This window comes from Rhinoderma darwinii, chromosome 10, assembly GCF_050947455.1.
Source record: "Rhinoderma darwinii isolate aRhiDar2 chromosome 10, aRhiDar2.hap1, whole genome shotgun sequence".
Taxonomy (NCBI): Eukaryota; Metazoa; Chordata; class Amphibia; order Anura; family Rhinodermatidae; genus Rhinoderma; species Rhinoderma darwinii.
In genome coordinates, this window is record NC_134696.1 from 6,653,309 (window position 1) to 6,666,381 (window position 13,073).

Genomic DNA, 13,073 nt, shown 5'->3' on the forward strand with positions numbered 1-13,073 from the left:
ATCCAATATAGGGTTCTATGATGTTCTACTATAGGCTTCCATGATGTTCCACTATAGAGTTCTATGATTATCTACTATAGGGTTCTATAATTACTATAAGGTTCTATGATTACTATAAGGTTCTATGATTACTATAGAGTTCTGTGATTATCTACTATAGACTACTATGATTATCTACTATAGGGTTCTATGATTATCTGCTATAAGGTACTATGATAATCTACTATAGGGTTTTATGATGTTCTACTATAGGCTTCTATGATGTTCTATAGAGTTCTATGATCTGCTATAAAGTTCTATGATGATTTACTATAGGGTTCTATGATGATCTGCCATAGGGTTCTATGATGATCATCATAAAACCCTATGTAGATCATCATAGAACCCTATGGCAGATCATCATAGAACCCTATGGCAGATCATCATAGAACCCTATAGTAAATCATCATAGAACTTTATAGCAGATCATAGAACTCTATAGAACATCATAGAACCTTATAGATCATAGAACCCTATAGTAGAACATCATAAAACCCTATGTAGATCTACTATAGGGTTCTATGATTATCTACTATAGAGTTCTATTATGATCTACTATAGGGTTATGTGATGTTCTACTATTCTATGATCTACTATAGGGTTCTATGATTTACTATAAGGTTCTATGATGATCTACTATAAAGTTCTATGATGATCTACTATAGGGTTCTTTAATGTTCAATAGGGTTCTATGATCTGCTATAAAGTTCTACGATGATTTACTATAGGGTTCTATGATGATCTGCCATAGGGTTCTATGATGATCTGCCATATGGTTCTATGATGATCTACTATAGGGTTCTATGATGATCTACTATAAAGTTCTATGATGATCTACTATAGGGTTCTTTAATGTTCTATAGGGTTCTGTGATCTACTATAGGGTTCTATGATCTATTGTAATGTCCGTGGCTGCGGGCTGTCAGCTCTAACCTCCCCCTGACAGCCGCAGCTACGAGTCGGCAAGCGCTGGCCCCAGCCTCATCCTCAGGAGACGCCAGCGCTTACGTCCACTCACCTCTGCTATATCCCGTAGGGTGCACGCGCACGCTCGTGCCCGCTCTTAAAGGGGCAGCGCGCGCACCTGACCTTTATGGACGAACTTTGACCCGTTAGTACCCTGGACTATACGAGGGGTGCAGCCCCCTAGTTCTATGCCTGAGCGTTGTTGTTTTTCCTTAGTCTGTCTATGCAAATGGCCCCTAGTGTTTTCTGCTCCCAGTGTTTCCTGTTCCTGTAACCTGTATCCTGATCTAGTGCCATGTTGCTATAATCGTGCTGTGCTGGATACCACGCCTGTCTGCTTCTCCACGCCAGACGTCCACCTGCTGCCTAGTTCCTGCCAAGCTACTGTCCGTGCTGCCACAGGTACCCTATATCCTATAGACTCAGACCTGCGCCATGTTGGCCAGCTGCCTTACCGCCCAGTGCGCGGTACGGCCCAGTGGGTCCACAGACCCTTCGTGACATATACTATAAGGTTCTATGATCTACTATAAGATTCTATGATGATCTACAAGGTTCTATGATGGCTACTATAGAGTTCTATGATTATCTACTATAGAGTTCTATTATGATCTACTATAGAGTTCTATGATGATCTACTATAGGGTCCTATGGTGTTCTACTATAGGGTTCTATGATCTATAAGGTTCTATGATTATCTATTATAGAGTTCTATTATGATCTACTTTAGGGTTCTGTGATGTCCTACTCTTCTATGATCTACTATAGGGTTCTATGATCTACTATAGGGTTCTATGATCTACTATAAGGTTATATGATGATCTACTATAGGGTTCTATGATGATCTACTATAAAGTTCTATGATCTGCTATATGGTTCTTTATTGTTCTATAGGGTTGTATGATATTCTACTATAGGGTTCTATGATCTACTACAGGATTATATGATGATCTACTATAAAGTTCTATGATGATCTACTATAGGGTTCTTTAATGTTCTACTATAGGGTTGTATGATATTCTACTAAAGGGTTCTATGATCTACTACAGGATTATATGATGATCTACTATAAAGCTCTATGATGACCTACTATAGGGTTATATGATGTTCTACTATAGGGTTATATGATGTTCTACTAAAAGGTTCTATGATCTACTATAAGGTTCTATGGTGATCTATAAGGTTCTATGATGATCTACTATAGAGTTCTATGATTATCTACTATAGAGTTGTATTATGATCTACTATAAGGTTCTATGATTACTATAGGGTTCTATTATAATCTACTATAGAGTTATTTGATGATCTACTATAGAATTCTATGATGATCTACTATAGGGTCCTATGATGTTCTACTATAGGGTTCTAAGATCTATAGGGTTCTATGATCTACTATAAGGTTTTATGATGATCTACTATAGGGTTCTATGATCTACTATAAAGTTCCATGATTATCTACTATAGGGTTCTATGATGACCTACTATACGGTTCAGTAGAATGACAGGAGGCCCGGGTGTTGCAGTCATAATATGCTAAAATGAGGACGTGTGAATCCAGCTTTAGGCTATGTAATCATCCTACAAATAAGAGAGCAAGAGCAGGAACACTTATGAGGTAATTCCTGAATTAAAATCAGCTGGGTATTTTTTCAAATCCATGGAGTGCTGGTGCCAAGTAAAACAAAAGAACTGAGGAGGTAGACTATAGAATTTCAACATTTTATTTGAGGAATGACCTCATAAGTGTTCCTGCTCTTGCTTGTGCTCTCAGTTGGCCACTGGGGGTGCATTGTAAGGTGAGCTCATTCCATCTGTTCACATGTTGTGGTGCTGTATGGTGGTGTCTGTTGCTGTATTGCTGCACTTTTGGGGGGACGTGGCCCAGAGCCAAGGAGGCTTGGCACGGTCTGATAGCATGGGTGCTTTTGGACCACTGGGTTGCTCCCTCTGCGGGAGCGATGCTGCGGTGGCGGGGGCCGCCATGCGGTGCTGCAGCCGATAGAGTAGGGACCCACTTTAAAGAGGTCGCCGTGAAGTGGCAAGTGGGCTTATACAGTTTGATCAAAATGTTTACAAAGAACCTCATGTTCATGTTTCTAAATTTTGCCTAGCGGCTCAGATCAACGTATATTTTGTGGATGTGCGGCCCATGTCTAGTTTCTCACAATGTGGAAATTCTACAACTAAGAGACTTTGCTCATCAGCAAATCTGTTTCTTAATGTGAATATGACCAAGACATACAATCAGAGTTGTCTTATAATGAGGGCCAAATGACATGGAGCCTCACTAAACCCATTCTTTGGGATCAGGGTTTTTCAATATGACCTATTCTGCAACTAATAATTTTCTATGGAGAGTGTAGGGCCTGATGCCAGGTTTTTGCACCTGTTGGCAATAGACATGGCTAGTCTGGCCAAACCCTCTGATATTGGGTACACTTACATCTGATTATGTAATATTTGTTGAGTTCATTACAGTATGTCATCCACTTACCATGTCATACATATGAGTTGCTAGACCTGTCAATCGTGCAGGCCTCTCTCCAGTTCAGGTTCGGACAGACAGATTGTTGCGAAATAGGTTGTAGATAACCCAATTTTCCAGGGCATTGCTACTAAATTAAAGGTGTCATACAAATCCCAGCATCGGCTCTCGAGCAAAGACGTATATTGTGCCACATTGAACTAAGAAACTAGAAATATTCACTTTGTTGGAGTTTTTACATTTGGCGCATAAGAGTTGACTCTGATCCTGCACTTCCATATTCACTCTTCGCTGGTGTCTTTGATTAAAGTTTCAGAGCGTTGCTGTATTTTCCTTTCCTTGGTATAAAGGTGTAATAGAGCATTCAGTCTCAGGGACATTATTCTGGATGATTTTGTGATATGTTAGCAGCAATAACTTTACAAAAGAAGTGCTTCCCATTTAGCTTGGGGGGGGGGGGGTGCGACCATCAATCATAATCTCTGATGGGAGTTGTATAAATGCGGTGCTCTGCTCGTGCTGATAAATAGAAAAGTAGTACATCCATATCTCATCACACACGCAGAGCTAATGCCTGCTAGAATAATAGCATTGCCACTTTCCAGAGCTGCCGTTTAGGAAAGTAGGGAGCGGGAAGATCGGGCCTCTATATTTTTCTGCTCAATATCTGAGAGTCTAGTACAGATGTTTTAAAGTGGTAATAATAAATGTCCCTGCTCAGTTATAAAGTGAAGGGGGAAGGGATCTTCTACCTTCAGCACAATATCTACCCTTGATTAGAAAGGTTTTCGCCTGTCTCTTTGCCAAATTTCCCAGATATCCCTTAGGCCTCATTCAGACGGTTGTAATGCTACCGCATTTTAGCATCCTTATTACAGGCACAAGTCCCACCCAACCGCTGGGCTAACGACCTATTAGCATCACCCCCGGTCGGGTCAGGCTTGCGGCCGTAGTAAGGATGCTAAAATGCGGCCACATTACAGCTGTCGGACTGATTTCTTATTAAGACAATGAAAAAGCTATTTTATGAAACTATCTTTATGCTGCAGTGATTGATATGCAGGTGGTGTCATGAACCGCGAATACTCTATGCTGAAGGAATTGTACTGCACCGACTCAAAAATGGATGTACTGGCTCTTTAAATCCCCTTCATTCACCTTATTGAGAGTAATCATGACATTTCAGTACTCTTAAGATTGGCTAAAGTATACTTCCACACAAGAAAGGACGCTTGCTCCTCATATGCAACTGTTTGTGCTTCAAACTTCTCCTGCCTTTAGTTTTCTGGCACAGGAAGTAGTTTCCTGACCGCTACTATGGTCGGCCATATTAGTGCTCATGGGGCTGCTGCCTCAGTCGCTTAATCACCCAGAATCTCCTCCCTCCTTCAGCTCTCCCTGGCATTCAATCACAGAGAGAAACCCCCATCCCCTTCACTGTGCAGAGACATACTTGATTGAATGTTTCCTAGTAGAGTGTGATATGCGATCTGATAAATGTTTATTTGTCCATCACGGAATGTGTCACCCCAATTTATAGCCTATAAGATTACTTGGAATTTTATTTAACCAATTAAAAAAAATCAAACTAAGAATTCTGGGAAGTGTAGTTTAACAGTAACAGACAAGGAGGAAGTAGCTACATTCTCTACCTACTTGGATTTAATAGAAATCAATATAGCTGCAGCCTGGGATATGGCTGCAGGAAAAAAAGTAACCAGTTGGATGTATAACAATCATATGTAGCAGTTTTATTATAAGCCCATCTCGGCACCCTGTCATTGATGTGAATGCGCCTTTTCTTAGAACATTTAACCTCATTTATCAAAATGATCTATTTAAAAAATGTCCTTTTAGCCCATAGTAACCTATCAGAGCTTCGCTTGGTTTTCTTGTCATGGCCTGGAAAAATGAAAACTGCAGTCCGGTTGTTATGGACAAGAAGGCCCTTTTTACAATTAGACAATTTTGATCAATAAGGGTCATTGTGGTAGATTTTACATTAACAGAAATCCAAAATTAGCAGACCCCATTAATGGATCCACTAATATGGAATAAGTCATAGTTACAAGCTCCAGACTCCAGGACATTTTAAGAACTATATCAGAACGTCTACAATTCCTGTGTGTGCAAATTCATTTAGGTGAACTCTCTACTCCATGACTTATTAATTACCAAATGGAAAAGAGTTTAAAGGACGAAGTAAAATAAATGTGTAGAATGAGAAAGGTCAGAGTCTCGCATTGACGTGTATATAAATTAACATGTTCCACTGTAAATTGTGCAATGGGGAAATCGAATCTATTTCAGCAACTGAAATAATAAGCGCCAATCCAATTTATTTGCCTTGTATTGAGTGCATGTACTTCTTAGGTAATTAGCAGATTTCTAAAAATAAATGTCACTGCGCGCAGCTTCATCTCGTCCTATGATTTTTGTGCAGTTTTGTATTTTGTAAAGTCTTTGTTACTGGTTTTTTTCCCGGTGAGATATTTCCACTCTAATGAAGAGAGAAGGTGTATAGGTTACGGTGCCGGAATCAGCCATTCTTCCGTCTTCAAACGATCTCGCCTGACTCCTTCCCTTTGAAATTAAACAGCTTGTGCTACAGACATTAATACGACTGCTTATTTTGTTTACTGAAGATCGGTTTTAGATGATAAAAGCGCATTGCAGTTGGATTCTCCAGAGAACAGCAGCCGCCTCAAATCAGACCCACAACCAAAGCAAAATAATTAGTGTGAAAGCACAAAAAACAGGGTTGAGAGAGGGAGGTTATTGAAACTTGGTTTGTTACAATTCAGCATCTAAGGGATGGATTAAAGACTACACAAATCAAGCCAGGGTGCGCTGTTATTAATATCTCCCGCAAGATGCTCTTACCTTTCCCAGACTCTTAAGGAGATAAAGCTTTATGAAATATCTGAGGAATACCAGCTCGGCGACAAACTCTGCGCGGTGGGACTCTTTAGACACAGGCAATTGAATGCCGGCTTTCTCATCACATTTAAACGGGGGATCGTCGTTTATTTTGCCCATAATCAAATTTTTGGTTTAGAGGTGGAAAGCAGAAGGTTGTGAAAAAAGGAACATTGTAAATAGAGGGAGGAATCTAGTCGAGTTCCCATACCATCTGTGCCTGGCCTTCTGCTAGTCTGCGCGTTACATAAATGGTCTCCAAGCAAGAATAACTGAAAAATTGTTCAGCTTCGCCTCTGGTAAAGAATTCTAGAATGTCCTTAATAAAACTGTGCGGTGTCGCTCGCTGCATTTCATGGAAGACAGCAAGTTGATGTGATTGTAAAGTGCGCTTTCATGGTTGGTCGTATATATTTCACGCACTATGGGCTTTTGTAACCTAATGAAAGACTAGAATGACAGGACTGGGATACCGTTATAGAAACGCTACAGGCCAAACTGAAAATCCAGTGTGACTGGGGCGTCCTAAAATCTCCATAATTCCTCATCTATATTTGTACTTTGAGAGCAAGATGAGGATTGTTTTGTTATATGGATGATGGGGTGAACGATGACTTAAAGATCCAGCTAAATAACCTCTATCTATAAGGCCTACTAGGACACATGAATGTCATCAAAGGAACGACCACTGCTCCTGAGGACTCAACATGGCCATTTGTATTATGTGGTTACCCATTTATGTGAATGGGCATTATGTCATGCCCCTTTAAGTCATATAGACGGTCACCACACTGGTCTGGGGATACAGCTCTTGTGTCGAGACCTGTTCCAGACAATTCAGCTAATGAGTAACTACAATGGGAACCTCCAGTTCTCACCACAGTTTCCATTGAAATACTTTCAGTTAAGTTCCCATTTAACTGTACAAAAAGTATAAAATCGTGTTTAAGAGTACTAGAAAGAAAACTGTTCAACCATTGTCACCAGGAGACGGAGAAGAATGTGTCCCGTGGTTTCTTTCAAAACCAAGGTTACAGGGAACGCAGCTGAATGATTAATAAAGACAGAATCTAAATGTAGCCGAATACGCAAAGGGGAAAAAGGTAATTATGGCAACTCATATGGAAATGACTGATACATAAGAGTCTAATCTCTGCAACACTGAGAGGAAATTAAAAAGTCCAAAAGAAATCTAAAAACGATTGGAATGGCGGCGGTATGTCCATGTACAGTAAATTCGTAGTCCTTCCTGCAGGACAGACTTGGCATCGCGTGACATTTGAAGACTTGTGTAAGAAGCCATATGAGACCCAGAACACCTTTCCAATAATTAGTGCATCGATTAATGCTGATTGGTTGCCGGGAATTGCCGCACAAAACTTTTTCTATTTAATATTGGTTTAATAATGTTTTGTCTTCTGCTTCGTTCCAGTAGCAGAAGTTTTATTAGGCTGCAAGGAGAGAATACGCTGACTATGTTTATTTCTTTTTCCTTTTCTCCGACAAGACTCTTGTCTAGAGAATTCTCTCTGTCACCAGGGTAAATATTGCTTTTAATGAACCCTCTTGTTGATATGCGACTTTGAAGGATAGGAGTTTGATCTTGGCTGCAAAACGTATGTGGAGTTTGCAGAATAGCATATCAGATCTTCAGACAAATTCCCTTATGCCAGTGAGTGGCGGTACCTGGCTTAACAGCTCGAAAAGTACTGTATTCTGGGCAAGTAAGGACTGAAATGTGCATTATTAGCCTAAATATTATGCTGCCAGTGTGTGAAGGCCTGTCATGTCCTGTCCTATGCGGCATGTTGCCACGTTACAATAGTGATCTATAGACACAGCACAGCTGAGTTTGTATGGGATATAAGAGCGGGACATCACAATGTTTTTTCTGTAGTTTTACATAGGACTGCAGGTAAATCTATTAATGCATTATCTAGTTGCACACATAGAACAAAAGGGGGTCCATAGCAAAAATTATATTGGCCCCCCATTATGGTACAGGGCCTGGTTTTTTATTCCCCCACCGTGCCCTTTTTATGAGACTTGGGCCAATTCCCTACTTCTTTGTTAGCTAACAATGTATTTTCTGCACAGGTTCTCACCACCCAGTAGCAAAGGGCAAGAGACCATCCGAGGCTGAGCTCCCTCTCTCCAAGGGCTCCACATCTGCCACATGGCCTGGCTCTATGGAATTATCTTAATGTTGATATGCAGAGAGCGCTGCTACAAAGGTTTAAACAGCAGTCACGACGTCTGGTAATTTTAGTTTTATTTTTTTTATCTCTTCAGTTGCAGGTTTTGGCATTTATTTATTTTGTTTTGATTTTGCCATTTTTGCAAAAGTGACAACCAGAAGTACAGCTACTGTGTATTGGATGTCCTCTCTAAATAATCTCCCCACAAACTGATGACTCCCCATAATGAAATATTTGTGGCCAATGCTTTGGATAGGCCATTTTATTTTTATTTGTCTTTAGGCAGATGTATAAAATAATCACATTGTGGTTTTATTCTGTATGTAAGAATTGAATATTATTGCTACACAGAGCCCCGTGCTCTTAATAACATTTGGTTATAATGCTGTTTACATTGATCGTTTTAATGTTGTTTACATGATGTATATTTCTTGCATTTTGACATGGATCTGACTGATAACCGATATGGAAATGCAACTTTTTCACATCACTAACCACATCAGTGACATCATATACAGACTGTAAGAGCCGTTTGCAGGTTTATAACCACCAGGTCCTCTTATCAGTTTACAAGAATATTCAGAAATCTTTGTGTTCTTTTATTGGCATTGAAACTAAATTTACAAATGACATTTCTTGCTCAGTTCTTCATGGTCATTACGGTATTAAAGGGGTTGTGCAGCATGAGAAAAACATAGTTGCTTTCTTTCATAAATTGTGTTCCTCCGGTCCATGTGCTGTTTGATATTGCAGTTTAGCTCCATTAAAGTGAATGGGAATAAGCTGCAATATCATACACAACCTGAGGACAGGTGTGGCACTGTGTTTAGAAGAAAGCAACTATGTTTTCTAATTCTGTACAACCCTTTAAAAAGGTGTATTCAGTAGAATATGAGATAAATGTCTGATATATGCAAGTCTCGGCCCCTATCTCGAGTTGAGAAAAGTGCCGCGTCCAGGCTGAGCCCTTAAGGCACTTTTACGCCGACCGATAACCGGCCAGTGTAGCGACCGCCGATCAACGAGACATCGTTGATCAGCGCTCTTTTTTTTCTCCTGTCACACGGAGCTATGGATGAGGACGAGCGGCCGTTACTCCGTTCGCTCGTCTCCATACATTATTTTCATGTCGGCAGCGCGTCTCCCTGTTTACACACCAAGATCTGCTGCCGACAACGATAATATTTTTTATTTTTTAAAAAGATACGTTCAGCAGATGATCGAGCGTTTTCTTGTTCATCTGCTGATCGCTGCGCTGATTACACAGGGTAATTATCGGCAATGAGCGTTATATGAACGATCGTTTCCCCGATAATCACTCAGTGTAAAACTCCCTTTAGTGGCAAAGTGGCCGAGATTACGGAAACAAGAGCGCTTGCTGAGCTACGCAGTCTCTGTAACTCCCATAGAAGTGACGCAAGCTTCGTTGTTTCTGAAACCCTGATCACCTCTGCATCAATTCCCCGACCGCATGCAATGGCCAGCAGCAATGTCACCAGGCGGGGACAGGTTCTGGGGACCCCCATCTCCAGATCGATGCAGGTCCCTTAGCTGAGACCCGCATCCATCAGATATTTTTATAATATTGTATGGATATGCCATAAATATATGAGATGGGAACACCCCTTTAAGCTCTCAGTGATTATTTCATGTGTTCAATCCAGTTTCTTCTTCTATCACAGTACAGGTGGCAAAGCTCCTAACTGCTGGATAAACATTCAGGGACCAGAAGACCCACATCCTGTATTCAACAGTGTGAGGCCCCGTGCACACGAACGTATTTTTGTCCTCCCGTAAATACTGGCGTAAATACGGGTCCTTGGTCACACGTATTCGACCCGTATTGCACCAGTATTTATGGATCCGTGCCCGTAAATACGGGTCCGGTGTCACCCATATTCCACCCGTATTTACGGTGCATGTTTTCGCTGCAAAATTACACTGCACTAATCGGCAGCCCCTTCTCTCTATCAGTGCAGGATAGAGAGAAGGGACAGCCCCTTCCGCAGTAAAAATTAAAGAAATTCATGCTTACCCGGTCGTTGTCTTGGTGATGCGTCCCTCTCTTGACATCCAGTCCGACCTCCCTGGATGACGCGGCAGTCCATGTTACCGCTGCAGCCTGTGATTGGCTGCAGCGGTCACATGGGCTGAAACGTCATCCCAGGAGGCCGGACTGGAGGAAGAAGCAGGGAGTTCTGGGTAAGTATAAACGTCTTTTTTTTTTTACAGGTTGCTGTATATTGTGATCGGTATCCACTGTCCCTGGTGCTGAAACAGTGCCGATCGTTTAACTCTTTCAGCACCCTGGACAGTGACTATTTACTGACGTCGCCTAGCAACACTCCCGTTATTACGGGTGCACACACGTAGTCACCCGTAATTATGGGAGCCCCATTGACTTCTATGGGCCTTCCCGTGCCGTAATTACGGCCTGAAATAGAACATGTTCTATATTTTTCAACGGCACGGGCACCTTCCCGTAAGCATATGGGGAGGTACCCGTGGCCAATAGAAGTCCATGGGCCCGTAAAAACGTGCCGTAATTACGGGCGTTTTTACGTTTGTGTGCATGGGGCCTGAGGGTGAGTGCAGTTGGGCAAAGCATTTAAATATGGCTCCTTTGATTATTATATATCTTGTTGTTTTGTAGGTTAGAACTGTCAGTCCATCACAGATTATAGGACCATAGACATGGACTCTGTGACTTATCTTCACAATACAACGTAACTATAGATGCTTCAAAAGGTACATTATGTTATTGCAGGTTATTTGTGGTCACTTCACCTTTACTGGAGTCCGTGCTCAAATGGAATTTAGATCATAGATCCAGCTGATCTATCCACACAGACTCCATGCGTTATGTTATTGCAACCTAATTTTCCCCTACCAAGTACTGACTTGAATGAGGTGAATAATTATGTAGCCAATTATAAAATCCACTCAATATTACACTATAAAACATGAAAAAATCCAGAGGATTAAATACTTTTGGTTTTTCTTCGCGCTCTGTGTTTCCATGGTCACAAACAATGACAGCAAGTATCTGTTATGTATATTTCTTCATTGTTGAGTATATAGTCATCCTCGTCTGCTGAGTTGGATATAGAGAATCTCATCCGTCTAAATGTCCATCATCCTCTGCGCCTACAGTTCCCTCGTCTAACACATTCATCATCCTCAGCCCAATTAAATCCTTCAGGTCCGGCGCTGTAAATATTTTTATTCTTTCGAGCGCTTTAGATAATCCCCTGTCCCTGTTTTCACAGAAAATATGAAGTCTGCATTTCAAACTTCCAAGACTTAGAAACTTAGAGACTTTTTTTTTTTTTCAAGTGAAGGACAATACAAGGGAAATAACAGCAGGGTTGTGAGCAAGTGTTTGACAGAGTGGTAATAACCTGTAGATAACAGGGGGAACCTGCCTCGCAGTCTGTCTTCAGAGCCAGCACATTGCATCGCAAGGAGGCTGCTGGAATTAATCAGTTCCTGAAAAACAATTTCACAGGAGACTAAACAGACAAAAGATAAAGCAGAAAACACCCAGATTTTTGCAGGACAGATTGTAATTGTTATGTTTTTTTTCTTCTCCTAGGGAGGAATGAGAATCATGAGAAAAGGACAAGACATTCTCATGTTAGGTTTACCAGGCAGCGTTTCCATGTTGATCACAGCGCTCGATCTACTGATACGGGATTCACCAAGGGTGGAACATCATCGAGCTGGTTATGTCTTGACACACAGAGCTAAGGCTGGTCGTAAACAGTGCCGGACTTGTATTTCTTATCATTTACTCTTCCAAAGACCTGTGTTCTTGTTTTGATGTTACAAGAAATGTTAAATTGCCTATTGTTTCAAAATTGTCTAAGATTTGATGTTGAGTAATTTCATAACATATTATTTGGATTGGAACTCTGTTTTTCTGATACAAAGCTCCAAATCCCCTTCTTCCCTTCACACTGCCATAGAGTTACATGATACAATTTTTTACATTATTCAGTCACCATTAAGCTCTTATTCAAACGGCTGTGTTCGGTCCGTGATGTACGGATTGTGTGTCAGCCATATTTCCTGGACTGACCACAGTTCAGGGAGCCGGGCTCCTAGCATTATAGTTATCTATGATGCTAGAAGTTCCTGTCTCCCCGCGGGAATGCTGTGCCGTACTCAAAACATGATTACAGTATGGGACAGTATGCCCATGGGGAATTAGGGACTCTTCGCATCCTACATAATTATGATTCTAAAAGGCTGGCTCCCTGAACTGTGGTCGGTCCAGGAAATACAGCCGACACACGGTCCATATATCACGGACCGAGCACGGCTGTCTGAATAAGGCCTAAGAGGAGCTCACTACATATAGATTCAGAGGGGACATTTATTAAGCACTCTGCTAATTTTCTGGTGCTGAAAAGTCACAATTTGCGCAAAAACTTTTGTGTTAATGTTTTGCAACTTTTTCATTT

The 13,073-nt window shown here is 41.1% G+C and overlaps 1 long non-coding RNA gene across 1 annotated transcript; it reads left to right on the forward strand.

Moving 5' to 3' along the window:
* Positions 1-8,438: 8,438 nt before the first annotated feature.
* LOC142661745 (uncharacterized) lies at positions 8,439-12,601 on the forward strand. The gene is made up of 3 exons (XR_012850803.1): positions 8,439-8,668; positions 11,261-11,355; positions 12,203-12,601. It is a non-coding gene; the product is annotated as an uncharacterized LOC142661745 (long non-coding RNA).
* The last annotated feature ends 472 nt before the right edge of the window (positions 12,602-13,073 follow it).